The 15,990-nt window shown below is 43.4% G+C and overlaps 1 long non-coding RNA gene across 3 annotated transcripts in view; it reads right to left on the bottom strand.

Annotated features, from left to right (window-relative positions):
* Positions 1-15,990, bottom strand: part of LOC104001321 (uncharacterized) — a 145,833-nt gene that overhangs the window by 81,519 nt on the left and 48,324 nt on the right. The window contains exon 3 of one of the 3 annotated variants that reach the window (XR_001707551.3): positions 4,836-5,098. This is a non-coding gene — a long non-coding RNA (uncharacterized LOC104001321). Of the gene's footprint in view, positions 1-4,353; positions 5,099-15,990 lie in introns of those variants that run through there. The other 2 variants (XR_001707552.3, XR_001707549.3) reach the window with 2 other exon arrangements.

Raw genomic sequence — 15,990 nt, 5'->3', positions numbered from 1 at the left:
AGTGAAACATCTTCACTTTGCTCGTCTTAACCACCAAAGTAAGATAATCACAACAATAATTAGAATTTTTAAATATCCTCTACTTAGAGAAGGAAACCCCTTCTCTAAGATGTAAAATCAGCTGTGGCAGCTATCAGAAAGGGACAAAAAGCAAGCTACCTCCCAGGAGTCTTTAAGAAAGGAAAGCCATCTGAAAGGGTGCTTCACTAGCAGGAGGCTTCTTGGCAATAATAGTGATGATAATTTGTGGGATGTATATACCCGAGACTTAGGAAAAGTAGCAGATAGCAAACCTAAAAAGAAATGTCTTCCTCAACCCTCACAAAAAGAAGATTATTACCATTTGATGATTCTCATTGTCTAAATGCTCCTTAAGGGAGCCAAGGGAATTGAATGTCTAAAACTTGAAAAAAGGGTTAGAAATCTAGAAAAAGCTTAGACAGTGATGAGAGTTGGGATAAATGGGGAAGGGGCTCTTTGTCCGCCCTAGTGGATCAGAGCTCACTGCTGTTATGAGAAAGAAAGAGAAGATCATCTTCCTTGTAACTTTACTTGTGGGTTTCCGGCTTCTTGTCTCACTTTGTCTGAAATCCTTCTCTGTACCCTTTCCAGTATTCCAGTACAGGCACCTTTAAAGATGCCACTGATTTTACCATAAGATGAGAGTATTACAGTCATGTTCAGGTTGTACAGGTTTAGTTGTATCTGCCTCACTTTCTGCTCAGCCCTCCGGTTTGGGCTTTAAATTGACTGACAATGGGACTCATACACATTGTGAGAGTATAAACCAGCACAGGCTTTTTAGAGGGTACCTTGGCAGCAAGTATTTTTTTAAAAAACCTCTACGTGAGTGCATTCGCCTGGACCCAGCAAGTCCTGTTCTAGGAATTCATCCTAGGGAAGCGATTAGACACGTACCAAAAGATTACACAGCTAGGATGTTTGGCTCAGCACTGTTTACAATCATGAAAACTGGGGAAAAGATTCAATGTCCAGCAATAGGGAGTTGGTCAAATACTGTGACACAGTCAAAATGTGAACCCCTAAAAATAATGATGTAGAGAAGTATTTACTAACTTAGACATTGATACGCAATGTATTTTAAATGGAAAAAGAAGACCGCAAATATTATTCAAAACCATACTATTTTTGTAAAATCTATATATATGAATAAAAAAGATAAACACCAAGGTATGTATTAGTGGAATGGTGAGTTATTACTGTTTTGAAAGAAACCAAAATATTTCTCTCTAAAATGCTGGAGACTATTGAGCTAAAAAAGATTGAAATGCAGGGCATGCTTTGCTCCTCCTCTCTGCCTTCCGCACCCACAGGTAAGCCCCTTCCTTACATTTGCTTATCAGCTCAGAAGCAGAGCTCAGAGACAGCAGCCGCCAGAGGATCTGGGAGCTGACTTTACTCTTACTGTAAATCTACCTTCCCACATTTTCCTGCCTTTTGGAAGCCTGAAGATACTCTCCTCTTTGTCTTGTCATTGAATAGAATTTATGGCTCTTTGTTAAAATACTATTTAAGCAAGGCCTCTAAAGCCGCTGCCTTGAGAGAGAAAAAGAGTTTTGAACTGAGGCCTCTTCTGTGTGATGGGTACAGCACATGTTAATAAACTTCTGCTTGTTTTTCTTTTGTTAGTCTGACTTTTGTTTTCAGGAGTGTATCTCAACTTAGAACCAAAAAAGATAAAGAAAAGAAATGTTTTCTCCCCTACAGTTTATAGTTTCTGTTTCCTGCTTTATCTGTATTTTCTAATTTTTTATAGTGAACAAGTATTGCTTTTGTAGTAAAGAAATCATCTTAATTAGGCTTTCCTTAAAAAATTAACAATACATTTCTAAGGCAAAATGTATCCCTTCCTCCCTCTCATTGCCATTTTCCCTCATAGGAGCAACATCTATTACTAGTTTCTTGGATAACTTCAATGACACTGTGCATGTGATAAGGACAGAAGGCAGAGAAATTCTAGGCAGAAAAGGGCAGGTCCCCAACAAAACCCCACCCTCAAGCCTGAAACCATGGCCCAAAGTGAGAACTGACATCCCTGTTTTCGTGCTCGAATGTTGCCTTTTCCTAAATCACCCATGGTCCACTCCGCCACCCAATCCTGTGCCTATAAAAACTTCAGACTCAGCTGGCAGAGAGGAGAAGCAGCTGGACACTGGGGACTATGGCTGGGCATTAGAGAGAAGCAGCTTGACTGCAGAGGGACAGCTTGATGGCGTAACTGTGGAGAAGAATCTGGCTGAAGATGGCTGGAGCTCAGGAGAAGATTTCCTTCCCACCCCACCCCCTTTTCAGCTCCCCTTCTAGCTGAGAGCCACTTTCATCAGCAATAAAATCCCCCACATTTACCATCCTTCAATTCGTTTGTGCAACCTCATTTTTCCTGGACATTGGAAGAGCTCAGAAGCCAAGTGTGCAAATACAAAAGGGCCAACTGAGCTGTTAACACTTAAGCTGTCCGTGGATGGCAGAGCTAAAAGAGCACTGTAACATGCCCTCTGGGGACTTAGGGGTCATGAACACCCCACTAGATGCTGCTGCTGGGACCGCACAGAGTTTGCTCCTGCCAGTGCCCAAAAACACTCTCCCCCAAGCTCCTGCACCTGCTCATCTGCATGCTCCCTCCCACGAGGGGTGGAACACAGTGTGTCTGGGTGAGTGGAGTTCACCCCTGCCAGTGTGGCAGTAGCCTGCTGGTTCCAGTGCTTGTGCACTCTAGTTCCCACCTTGTTCACTCATGCACTCCCTCCCACGAGGAGTTGAATGCTGCAGGCTAAGTACACAAGGTACCCCTGTCACAAGTCTTGCAAAGGGGTCAGGGAAATATCCTGCACCACCCGTACACATAAGTGAAAAAAAAAATTTATTTTTCAAAACCATATTAAATTAAACCTTAAATCAGAGAGTCAGGAAGGGCTGGTTGTTGTGAAAGGAAATGTATCCTGGGGTACTTTTCAACTGCCTCTGACAAGTGGGGCTGGTACCAGGCTGAAGTGAGCAAGGCACTTGACTTGGGCACAAAATGTAAGAGGGTGCCAAATACTCAGTAATCAAGGCAAAGAATATGTTAATACAATATTTTAAGAGTCAAAATCAATGCAAGTACTTTATGAAGAACAAAATCAAGACAGGACCAGATTACTGTCATTTATTTTCCCTTTCACCTCAGGCTTCAATATGGCTCCATGTGACACTATCACTGTCAGTGGCAAGAAATCAAGTGATAAGAAGAGAGAATGTTGGGGGTGGGGCAGGGAGAGAAAGGGATCTGACCTACACTGACTGTTCACTCTGTGTCAGGACTGTGGTTGACACTTTCTAAACGTTATTGATAGCAGGTTGAACCCATCTATCCCACTCATGATGGTTCCCTCTGGATGGAGGAAGCTCTCCAGAGTAACACTCTGACCTTCTCTCCTCTATCCCTAACCCTTCCACAAGGAGATGGAGTCAGTTACCTGACTGGTGGGTGAGTTTGGGAGAAGAATTGTGCATATACAACCCCACCCCTTCCTCCCTCTTCCTGGTGGGATGTTTCTGCCTACAGAAATATTCAGGAGCCACCTTGAGTCAACAATGACCTCACTTTCTTGGGGAATTGGCTCCCTCTGTCTAGAGGGAAGGCCCCTTTCAGCCATGTTCATACTGTATACACTTGACCTTCTGGTCATAGCACATTAGACCAGGGTGGAAACCTGACCAAGCTAGACCAACTAGAGTCTCTCTTTATGGACTCTGGAATTATGATCTAAAGAGAGCTAATTTGGTATGTGTGGAATTAGGCCAAAGAGAGATGCAGTTCAGTCTGTGGCTGGCTAAGCTTTCAACAATGAATCTAGGAGCTAGGAGATAGCCACCTTTCACTCACTGTGGGGCAGGAGGTGGTCACTGATAAGGTGGTCTGCAACAAAGCAGACATGAAGATGGAGACAAGAAACAGTGGCAGGGTCCCTGTGATTCCCAGGTCCTGATTCCAGACCCTTCAGAAGCTGTGTTCCCGCCGTTGGCCTCCATGAGATGCTCCTGTGTACCTAAAATAAGGTTCCTTTTCCAAGCATAAGCTGGCTCAAATTGGTGTCTGTTACTTGTGCCTGAAGAGTCCTGACCACTACAATCATCTGTGTTAATATCATCGTTATTATTCTCACCCACAGTCATTTCATGCAAGATCCCCCAGACTCATTAGTCTGCTAGATTGCTCTCCTGTGCTCTTTCATTACACTCCATAGAGTTTTTTATCCTTTGGATGACTTAATTCCTCCCCCTACCACTGACTCTTGTTGGTCAACTGGCTGGGGCTGGCATCATGAACAGCAAAATAATTTTTCAAGACAGTTGTGGGTAAAGAAAGGCAGATTTATTAAAGAAAGTACAAAGATAACGTTGTAAGAAAGCAGTGGGCAGCACAGCGGAGAAGGGACTGTCTGCCAAGAGGCAGTGGCTGCAGGGAAATTTTATAGGGTCATGCTGGAGGGTCTACATGCAGACAAAGTCATGCTGCTGGGGCTACATGCTGAGCAAAGTATTTGAGAACAGGATGTGGGGCTAGCAGGTTGTTTGTGATTAACAGTCTCTCAGAACAATTGTTCTTCCCTACCTGGGGCCCCTTCCTTTTTGTTGCTTACTTATCAGGACCCATCACTGACACCACCCTGTTATTCTTTTCCCTTATAAATACCACCCCCTGTGAATAAGTAGAATTGTTTTGCATCATTTACTTTCAAGATGTATTAGTCAGTGTAAGCAACACCAGCTACTATAAAAACCAACCCAAAATCTTGGTGGCTTAACACAATAAAAGTTTGTTTCTCACTCACACAAAGTCCAGTGTTCTTGTTCAGGCACCTGTTCTAGTAGGTTCTTGTCCAAATGGTGACTCAGAGATCTGCAATTCTTCCATTGTGTGACGACTCCATCTTCTAGGTCCCCATAGCCCTTCACTTGGCTTCTTCCACTTGGCTGGGGATCAGGAAAGAGCACAGAGGATCACACAAGATGTTTTGTAACTAGACAAGTCTAGAAGTGGTGCACATCATTTATAGTCAAAACCCATTTGCCAGAGTTCAGCCAAGTGGTTCACCTAGATGGAAGAGGAGTTGTGAGATATAGTTTAATTGCATGTCTCAGAAGGCAAGAAGAGTAGGTTCTCTACCACAGGAAAAGGAATAATGTCTAGCTCTAGAGTAAAATAACTACTAGTTCTATGACCCTCATAAAGTCATAACCTCTCATTTTTCCTACCTTCTAATGTTAAGAGTTATACATCAATCATTCAAAGTGTATTCTTTGGAACCCAAGGTTTCAAAAGAGATGTCCCAGAGGCAGTGGTGTGCTGGACCCAGCTGATACTAGCTCCTAAAAGCCAGTTGCTCAATTTTTGAAAATTTTGCTTTCCTGTTCTTAATTGAAGTCATTATAAAAAATTAAATTACATGCATATAAACTTATAATTAAATTATATTAAAAACAAAGGTAGTAAGTATTCAGAATTTACCACTCAATTAATTTACTACATCAAATTCTTAATACCCTTGAGGTTGTTTACAGCAATTGTAGGTTTGGTGAAATAACTGTATAATGGTGCATATAATTCTGAGCAGCAGTCCCAACTCTACCTTCAGTCTTGCCACATCAGTAGCTTAAAGCAGTGGAAATATTCACACCACAGAAATCTGAAAATGCGACAAATCAGGGCTCCCCAACCCCAGAGCCAGTTGTTAAATATTTACTAGCAAACCAGAGCCCAAGGCCAAAGATGGTGTGATGGTTGGGGGGTAGTGGAGTTGGGCGGGGGGAGGGAAGCCCTAAAAAGAGACCACAGAACTAGAAATGCCCCCAGGGCCATTCCACCACCCCACCCCCATCCACTTCAATCACAGCAGGATGTGGTTTTGTTAGTTTTATATCCTGGGCTTCCATGTGAGCTTTTGTTTAATAAGGGACTTCTCCTGCTTTAAAAGAAAAATATTTTCAAACTCCTGCATTACAAGATTTATAAGGCCCCTTCTCACCTATTCATTTTTTCCTTCATGCATTTCATTTAACATTTACTGATGCTTACATTTTATGGTGTAGACAGGGCAACAGCTTGTTTGGTCAATTTTGATATTAGTTAATGTTCTACCCTCTTCCCAAGAAAAGGGAAAGAAAGTAGAATTACCATGGATTGAGTTCTGTAGTTTAGGTGCTATCATTATCATCATCATTCTCGTCTTTCATGACTAGCATTTAGATGCTAGTCATTCTCATCACACCCACAGAAAAGGAAAACGAGATTGAGAAAGTTCAGAGACCCGGCCAAGGTACACACAGGGAGCAAGTCGCACATCTTCCCCATGCCTCCTCCTGCACTCCTCACTAGACCTCAGACATTACTTCAGCAAACATTTGAGCATTTTCCATGTGCCTGACACTGTTCTAGGTGCTCGATGTACATGGGTGAATTCCTAAAGAGGAACACATCCAAATCAAATCAAGGAAGGAGAATAGGGTCTGGAAGGCAGGAAACCTAAGCATTTCCTAGAACTCAATGGAAACACTTCAGCTATGACAGGAAATATCCTCTTCATTTACATAGGACATACACCAAGTAACCAATGGAAACCTATAGAGGGTTTTTAAACCCCCAAAAAATCCGTAACGGGGCTCTTGAGCCCCTATGCTCAGGCCCACTCCCACCCTGAGGAGCATACTTTCATTTTCAGTAAATCTCTGCTTTTGTTGCTTCATTCTTTCCTTGCTTTGTGTGTTTTGCCCAATTCTTTGTTCAAGATGCCAAGAACCTGGACACTCTCCACTGGTAACAAAATGTTAGTGTGGATTTGTTGGGATTAGACCAAGGAAAGCATCCTTTTTTTAGTTCCGGCTTAGCCTCAGCCAACCAAACAGCTGTGTCTCAAGCTAATTTGATCCTCTCTTTCATTCCTTTGGAACCACACCCCCATTGACTTCCACACTGAGTGCAGAAGAAAGCAGGACAGAAGAGGATGCATCAGAATGAGGCATGAACTTGTGAAAAAGTCATCATTAATAATAAAGTATGCACAGCATTTTGCTAACTCTCTGCACAAATCGATAGTCTCAATGTCTTCCCAGCCTGCTGAATTTTCCTAACTCCTTCCAGGCTGCAGATGTGGGCAAACTGCCATACTGTAAACCTTCTCTCTCCTCTGGGTCTCATTTGCTCTCTGACCAGAACCTAGTAAGGCCTTATCCCAACTGAGAAGGGCTAGCTGATGACTGTCACTTGGGATTTGCTAAATCAGATGGTTTTTTTAAAAAATTGCATTGAGTTCCTTTGGTCTGTGATAATGCAAGAAAGCACAAATCAAGAGTTTCTATTCCCATGTTCTAAGTAGCTGGAGCTGGGTAGCAGTTGTCAGTGTCTGCTGGGTGTGCAGAGCTGTGTAAGCCCCTGCAAAGAGAGAGACAGAAAAGATCCAAATGTCATGTGAGGACTGGGTGAGGAACCCAGACTACTAGCTCCCTCTCCAATGCTCTTTACCAGATTGCTCATCACTTCCGATTGTGGTCGGCAACAGTTGCAGGGCTCCGCTCTGTCACACTCCTCCCAGTAGGGAAAGGCCCTGAGCGTTCTGCTGTGCATCCCCTCGGAGCCTCCAGCCAGCTCCAGACGCTTCACCAATCTTTGCTGCTTTCACCCACTTTCTCCCCTACCAACATTCACTCTGATTTGAGGGCTCCTGAAAGTCAAGACAGGATAGAGGGTGTGGCTCTGCCCTCCAGGTATTCCAAGATACTTGGGTAACCGTCGTTACATCTTTAGGAGTGTGAAGTTTAGTTATGAATTCATCCACACATACCTGCCCACTTTATCCCCTTCTCTTCTCCGGGCTCCTGAGACTTAAACAAAGCTCTCTGTTCCTAGGACAGGTGACTTGGCAGAAACACACACCCTGTGAGTTCTTTTGAGGAAGGCAATGGAGAGTAAGAGGGTATTAGTCAGTGTTCTATAGAGAAACAGACCAATAGGGTATAGATATAGAGAGAGATTTATTTTAAGGAATTGACTCACACAATTCAGGTGGCTATAAAGTCCAAAGTTGTAGGACTTGTTAGCAGCCTGAAGACATAGATAAAAGCTGATGTTGCAGCCTGAGCCTGAATTCCTCCAGGCAGCAGCAGGTTGGAACCTCAGGAAGGGTTTCTGTGTTGCAATCTTAAGACCAAATTGCTTCCTCTTCCAGAAGCCTCAGTCTTTGCTCTTAAGGCCTGTCAGCTGATGAGATGACACCCACCCACATTGTGGAAGACAATCTGCTTTATTCAAAGTCTGCTGATTTAAATGTTACTCACATCTGAAAACTTCCCTCACAGCAATATCTAGACTGGTGTTTGACTATACAACTGAGCTTAGTCAAGTTGACACATAAAATTGACCATCACAAAAGTGTTCTCACTTCAGAGGCCCTCTGCCCTCTAGCCCTTATAGTGGAGTAAAATGGATTTCTCCACCCTAGAATTTGGAAGAAGGGATTTAGAAACAATACCCTTAATTATCATGAAATATAAAGGAGCTTTGCCATGTAATGCAAAACAGGAGGAAGAAAATTTTCACAAGAAATAAAGATGAAATTAAGTTGCTAAGAAGAATATAATTTCCCAAGTGAAGGTTGTGGAAGGAAGTTAATCCCTATTGTAGGGAGACGTGTTTAACTTAGAAGACATTAGCAGGGAAGAACAAGCCATTATTCAAAATGGACCTTCTTCTCCCAACACTGCCACCACAACCACGTTACTCCCATTCGTGGGCCCAGAATTCACCCTTCCTTCCCCATCTACCTGTGGAACCAGTAGCTACTGAGGCCAGGGTCCATCCTTCCCATACAGAGCCAGTAGACAGCAGACCAAAGGGAAAAGCTACTAACCTGCAGTGTACACTGTGTGGACTCACTCAGAATCCCAGACTTGGCATCAACATTATTTTAAGCTGAAGATATTTGAGATTCAACAGATAGAGAAAGATGACTTCTCAGAGCTTCCCTTATCTGACTCAACAGAGACACTTCTGAGAAATGAGAACTGCCATAAATTCCCTCTTTGGGGCAAGTCTATTCCCAGGAGAGAAACCAAGAATAAATCTACCATAAATCTCCTCTCCGGGGGAGTTGTATGGCCATAAAGAAGACAGAGAGACCACGACACCTGCATAAACATTATCTTAAACTTTACCTCCTATTTGTTCTCCTAAAAACCCATTTGTCTTTCCTAAAGAAACCTATTTGTCCTTCCCATAGAAGCCTTTGCTCTCCCTACCTTTTCTCCTAAATTAGGTATATAAGCTCCAAATTCTAACCATCCCTTTGAGTTACACATCACTGAGTACTCATCACTGAGTGTCCATGTGTACACATTTTGTGTGCATAAATAAGCTCTTTCTTTTCTCTTGCTGATCTGTCTTTTGTCAGTTTAATTTGCCCATCCCCAGGTACAGGACATAAGAGTGTATAGAAAAAGCTTTTCCTTCCCTGCAATACCAAGACTGAAACCTACCCAAAGAAAAGGAAGCGCTAAATGAACATGGGCTTTGCTCTTTCTTTAGGAACAGGTAATGTCTAGGGAGAAAAATAACTGGAAGCAGTACATCAGAGGAAGAAAGGATTAAAAGAAAATAGGGAGGAAAGGAGTAACATTGTGGTCAAGGCTGGAAATCCACCGAAGGCCCAGCAGCGTCGGTGTGGAAGATCCCAGAGAGCTTGGCAGCAAGGCTTTGCTCTAAGTGTGGAAATGAGGGAGGTAGACAATTGACCAGGGTAATAACACTTGATTCCTGAGTAAAAATCTTCTTAATCCATCTTACTGATCCAGTAGATGTACCCTTTAGGAAAAATAGGTGAGGAAATACTTGCAACAGGCAGGAGAGAGAGGATGCCCTCCTTCCCAGCAGAATGGCAGCTCCACTGGTCAGAGAAACAGCAGCCTGTACCAAATAGCTCAGCTGAAGAAATAGTAAAGCTTGTTGCCCAACCTTTTCCTCCACAGAGGTAGGGGCCAGACGCAGATATTGAAGGACAGAGACAAATGGAGACCACCATATGGGTTACAATCTAACTAGCCAATGGCAGTGACCAAGAGAATTTTGTATCAGTCGGGATTCTAACAGAAAACACATAGCACACTCAAATTAGGACTACTTGAGGAGGCTTTAATGAAAGACTGTTTACAGAAATGTAGGCAGGGCATGGGGGGAAAGGGAGAATGCATTAATCCAGAGGAATAAAGGAAGGGGCAGTGACCAGAACCCAAAAGAAATAAGCTTGCAGAGAGGGCTTCCTTGAGAGGCGCAGTGATCAAGGAAGACCACCAGCCCAAGGCAAGTCTGCAGGAAAGAGGCCAGGGGAATAAATGCCCTGACCCTACATGCCCCTTTTCCTCCAGTTGACCACCTGCACTCCTCCTTGGCCAAACTCGACAGAAATCTAGAATTCAAGGAACCATTGCTGTGATCCATCAAGTCAGCCCCAGGAAAGAGAGTAGAGCTGAGAAGGCTGGAGAGAGAATCTGGAGGAGCAAACGGAAAATACCTGACTGGGTACCAACATCCAGGAGAGGGTCCCTGTGTGTCAAGGATCCTCAGAGGGACAACTAATGCATAACAACAGATAATGGGTCCACACTCCTTTCTGCCTCCTCCTGATCGCAAAACCCACTACACACATGTAAATGCACCACACACACACGCCCACTACACACAGATATATATATATATATAGATACACATCCACACACATAGGGATACACATACATAAGGATACACATACACACATACATACATGCACACATTGCACATGTGCACAATGCAACATACATGCATGTACACATATAAGCACGCATACATATGTGAACACATGCACACACACATACCCACACTTAATCATAGTCTGCACACGGTATCACTGCACACTGCTCAGGCTCCTCCAGATCAGTCAGAAATTATAGGAGATAAAACCAACAGAATTTAAACAAAGACAAGAAAGACCTGGAATGATGTGCAGACTTGTCTAATTATTGCTATTTTTAGAACTCATACTGCAAGTGGTAGAAAAGAATGGGGGTGGGGGGTGCTGACCAAAGAGATTGCTTCATTATTGGAAACAGAAGATAAGTAGGCTGAAGAGGGTGATTGGAAAGTTGAGAACAGGGAGGCAGTTCTTCCCCTCTCCCCTCCACCCCCATGTCTCCCTCTCCCATTCCAGGAGCTGAGCACTAGGAGAAAGAAGGGCACATGAGACCAGATGATGGAAGCTGACCTGGCTTTCCACTCTGGCTACAGACTTTCTGGATGTGTGACCTCGAATATGTTCCTGAGGGCCACCTCTAGCCTATAAGGTGTCTTTGTGCAAATAGAAGGGACCCCTTTGCACAAGTAAATAAGAGAATATTCTGGTTGGATGCAGCACCTCATAGTTCCTGATCTGGCAAACAGTGCATGGCTGAATTTCCACCCTCCCAACAGTACATTTGTGCAGCATCCCAGCTACCCAACCACATGCAGCAAGCAGGTGTCACTTCACATCTGTAGACCCCTGCTTGTCCTCTCCATAAGTGAAGATAATATCTGCAAAACAGGGAGATCCGACACAGGAGACAAAATGCAAGGCGAGAACCAATAATTAAAAAAAAGAAAAAGTCATTCAAGGTCTTAGGGTGCAGGCCACCCAGGACAAAGACTGGGAGGAGCATGGGTTCTCTGCCACATGTGAGGGGGCAGTGAAGACCAATTCTGATTGATATCTTAGAGTAGGAAGTTGGAGGATTTAGGGATACCCAGTGACTGAATTCTAGGTTACATCATCGATATCATTAATTTCTTGACATAGAAGCTGACCAGCTCTCAGCATTTCGTAATCATTGCAGAGTGCAAGCTAGGGGCTCTGGGGCTCCAGCCCTGCCAGTCTGTAATTGATGTAGGTTAACTCTATTCTCCAGTTTCCTCATCTGTAGAATCAGGTAACTGATGTACCTCTTTCACAGAGGAATTACAAAAATAAAACAGAATAATATCTGTGAAAATGTTTTGTGACTCATGTGGGATCATTTGGATTCTCCTTGTTGCTGGTTGACAAAATGTTATCTTCGATGATCCCTGGGCTTTGTTCCAGCCTCCACCTGGGGTCACTTGCCCAACTTGTTAGGAGCTTCACTATCAGCTCAGGAGGTAGGTTTCCAATGTCTTCTGCATGTGATCCAGGAAAAAGAAGGCTTGTGTTCCAGCAGAAAAACTTCAGGTTAGACTTAAGGAAGAACTTCCAGACATTGAATCAGGTGAGTAAACAAGAAAGTGAACTTTGTACTGGGAGGGAGGGAAAAGGTCTTTCAAAACAGGATTGAACCCCTCATCTATTGAGAGTGATTTAGAAGTATGTTTGGATCGACTCCTGGGACACTCTGAGCCATGGAGATAAGAGCTGTACTTATGAGCCCCTTCTAGGCTCCTTTCCAGGCTCCAGAGGTTAATGTTTCCATTTAAATGGAAATTGAGTGCAAAATTATTAGCAACTGTTCAAAAAGAACCAAATTACAAGAGGCTGTTCTTTGTACAGTACAAACAGAGCTGCTGCTGGTGTCCTGTACCTTAAATACAAAGGTGAGTCCTGCTGAAGGTGACTCCTCTACCCTCAGAGGAGCTGAACCCCTGGAAATAGTTCATTTGGAACACAGACTGGGAAGCCAGAAAGCTCCCCTCTGGCCTCGGATTCTAGTAAGCCCCAAAGGAGGGTCAGATGCAGAAGTTCCAAGAACATCTGCAGAATATGGGTCACATCGATTCTCACGTCACCGTCATCGCCTCGCACATAAAATCAATCCTCATTACTCACCAATTCCATATTTGCAAATTCACCTCCTCGCTTAAATTTATGTATAACCCCAAAATCAATGCCCGAAGCACTTTTTGCGGTCATTTGCAAGCATGCACAGAGCAGTGACAATTTTGAGAAGCCTGATGTGCACATTCCCAGGTGAGATGGAGCAAGGGGATGCTCTGCCTTCTCATTTCAGCTCTCATACTATAAACAAATGTCCTTTTTTATTTTTGAGACAGGGTCTGGTTCTGTCATCCAGGCTAGAGTACAGTGGTGGCACAATCATGGCTCACTGCAGCCTTAACCTCCTGGGCTCAAGCCATCCTCCCACCTCAGCATCCTGAATAACTAGGACTATAGGCATGCACCACCACACCTCGCTAATTGTTTAATTTTTTGTAGAAACAAAGTCTCACTGTGTTGTCCAGGCTGGTCCCGAAGTCCTGGGCTCAAGCAATCCACCCACCTCAGCTCTCCAAAGTGCTGGGGTTACAGATGTGAGCTACCACACTCACCTAACAAGTATCTTTTTCATGATCTATTTAGTCCTTTTTTTTTTTTTTTTTTTTTTTTTGGTCATTCTACTATGTAAAATGGCCACCAAGTGTAATGTTAAAGCACTTTCTAGAATTCCTATGTGCAGGAAGGCTGTGAAGTGCCTTAGGGAGAATATATGTGTGTTAGGTAAACTTCACTCAGGCATGAGTTCTAGTGCTATTGGCCATGAGTTCAATGTTAATGAATCAACAATGCATACCAAATAAGGTGACTTTAAACAGAAACACACACAAGACAAGGTTATGTATGGATCAGTTGAGGAACATGTGACCAGAGGCTCACAGGTCTGCACTTCCCCTAGAAACAATGGTTCATTATTGGCTAATTCAACATTAGCAGAAACATCACAGAACACAACTCCTGCAAATAACAAGAATCGATTATTGTAGGTGTTCAATCAATGATAACTATGAGTTCTTCACAGGGTTATCTCTGAGCTCGAATGTGGAGGTGCTGTTTCAACCCCTTGCCAGCAAGTTTAAAGGATCTTCTCACCCAAAAAAAAAATGCCTTGCTTCTACAGCCCAATTTTTCCCATGCTCAGATCTGCACATCCCAGGATAAAGTATAAGGCCCAACAGGACTGAGAAGGGGTTATTTCTAGAAGATTCCATGATTCATAGCCATGGTGGAGTCCTCTCATCTGAAACAGCAGAGGCTTCCCAAAACCCAAATAGTCAGAGCATAAAACTTCAAGAATCCAAAGCTTAAAAACTCAGGAAGAGTAGGGTCACCCAAATCAAAAAGGACGGGAGCTGGCAAAGTCTAGCTCTCAGTGAGCCAGGAGCCAAGACCCAGCCTGGGACAGTGAGGCCAAGAACAGGCGAGGAGACCACCAACAGCAAGGGCTTGGGGAGAGGGCCAATAAACTGGTTGGTGTTGGGGCTTGCATTCATGAGCCCTTTGTGGACGTGGTGGGAGAGGGGAAGCCCCCTGAAAGGAGGTAGAACAAAAGTTGGCCTTCTCAATAAATGCAATGTGTTCATATAAATGCCATCAGAGAAGGTGGCCAAGGCAACCCAAGGCCATAAGAGAGTGCTTAAACTCCAGACAGGGAGAGGCAGAGGAAGAAAAAAGTACTTCCAGCTCTCAGCTTCTCTGAGCAATTTGCTCTTACCCCCCAACACTCAAGCCCCCCTCACTAAAATAAGAGCCCTGGGTTTCATTGGACCCACCTTCTCTAAAAGGCGATTTAGCAGCTATTTATTGTTGATCAAGTTTGTCCCTTGGGAGGCCTCACCCTTTACAAAACCTCAAGCTATTTATCAAAGCCTTCCTGCTGAGCTTATAGAATACTCTTCTTGATATGTTTGTTGGCCATTTGTATATCTTCTGAAAATCACACATCACTAATGATCAGGGCAATGCAAATCAAAACCACAAGGCAATACCACCTTACTCCTTCAAGAATGGCCATCATCAGCCAGGCGCAGTGTCTCATGCCTATAATCCCAGCACTTTGGGAGGCCAAGGCAGGTGGATCACAAGGTCAGGAGATCGAGACCATCCTGGCTAACACAGTGAAACCCTGTCTCTACTAAAAATACAAAAATTAGCCAGGCATGGTGGCGGGCGCCTGTAGTCCCAGCTACTCAGGAGGCTGAGGCAGAAGAATGGCATAAACCCGGGAGGCGGAGCTTGCAGTGAGCTGAGATTGCACCACTGCACTCCAGCCTAGGTGACAGAGTGAGACTCCAACTCAAAAAAAAAAATGGCCATCATCAAAAAATCAAAAAATAGTAGATGTTGGCATGGATGTGGTGATCAGGGAACACTTGTACACTGCTAGTGGGAAGGTAAACTAGTACAACCACTATGGAAAACAGTGGAGAGTTTCCTTAAAGAACTAAAAGTAGAACTACCATTTGATCCAGCAATCCCACTACTGGGTATCTACCCAGATGAAAAGAAGTCACTATACAAAAAAGATACTTGTACATGCTTGTTCATGGCAACATAATTCATAATTGCAAAACTGTGAAACCAACCCAAATGTCTATCAATCAAGGAATGAATAAAGAAACGGGTGTGTGTGTATGTGTGTAGATATATGTATATATGTGTATATATATGTGTACGTATGTATATGTGTATATATATGTGTGTATATATATGAATGTGTATATATATGAATGTGTGTGTGTATGTGTGTGTGTGTGTGTATATATATATATATATAGTATATATATGAATGATGGAACACTACTCAGCCATAAAAAGGAATGAATCAATGGCATTTGCAGCAACCTGGATGGTATTGTAGACTGTTAGTCTAAGTGAAGTAACTCAGGAATGGAAAACCAAACATAGTATATTCTCACTCATAAGTGGGAGCTAAGTTATGAGCATGCAAAAGCATAAGAATGACACAATGAACTTTGAGGACTCGGAGAAAGGGTGGGAAGGGGGTGAGGGATAAAAGACTACAAATTGGGCGCAGTGTATACTGCTCGGGTGATGGGTGCACCAAAATTGCACAGATCACCACTAAAGAACTTACTTATGTAACCAAACACCACCTGTCCCCCAGAAACCTAAGGAAATAAAAATTTTTTAAAAAAAGAATACTCTTGTTGTGAGAAGTTATTTC

This window comes from Pan troglodytes, chromosome 9 (assembly GCF_028858775.2).
Source record: "Pan troglodytes isolate AG18354 chromosome 9, NHGRI_mPanTro3-v2.0_pri, whole genome shotgun sequence".
NCBI classification, from domain to species: Eukaryota; Metazoa; Chordata; class Mammalia; order Primates; family Hominidae; genus Pan; species Pan troglodytes.
Note: the sequence above shows the minus strand (reverse complement) of the source record. Positions and strands in the feature narration are given on the sequence as shown.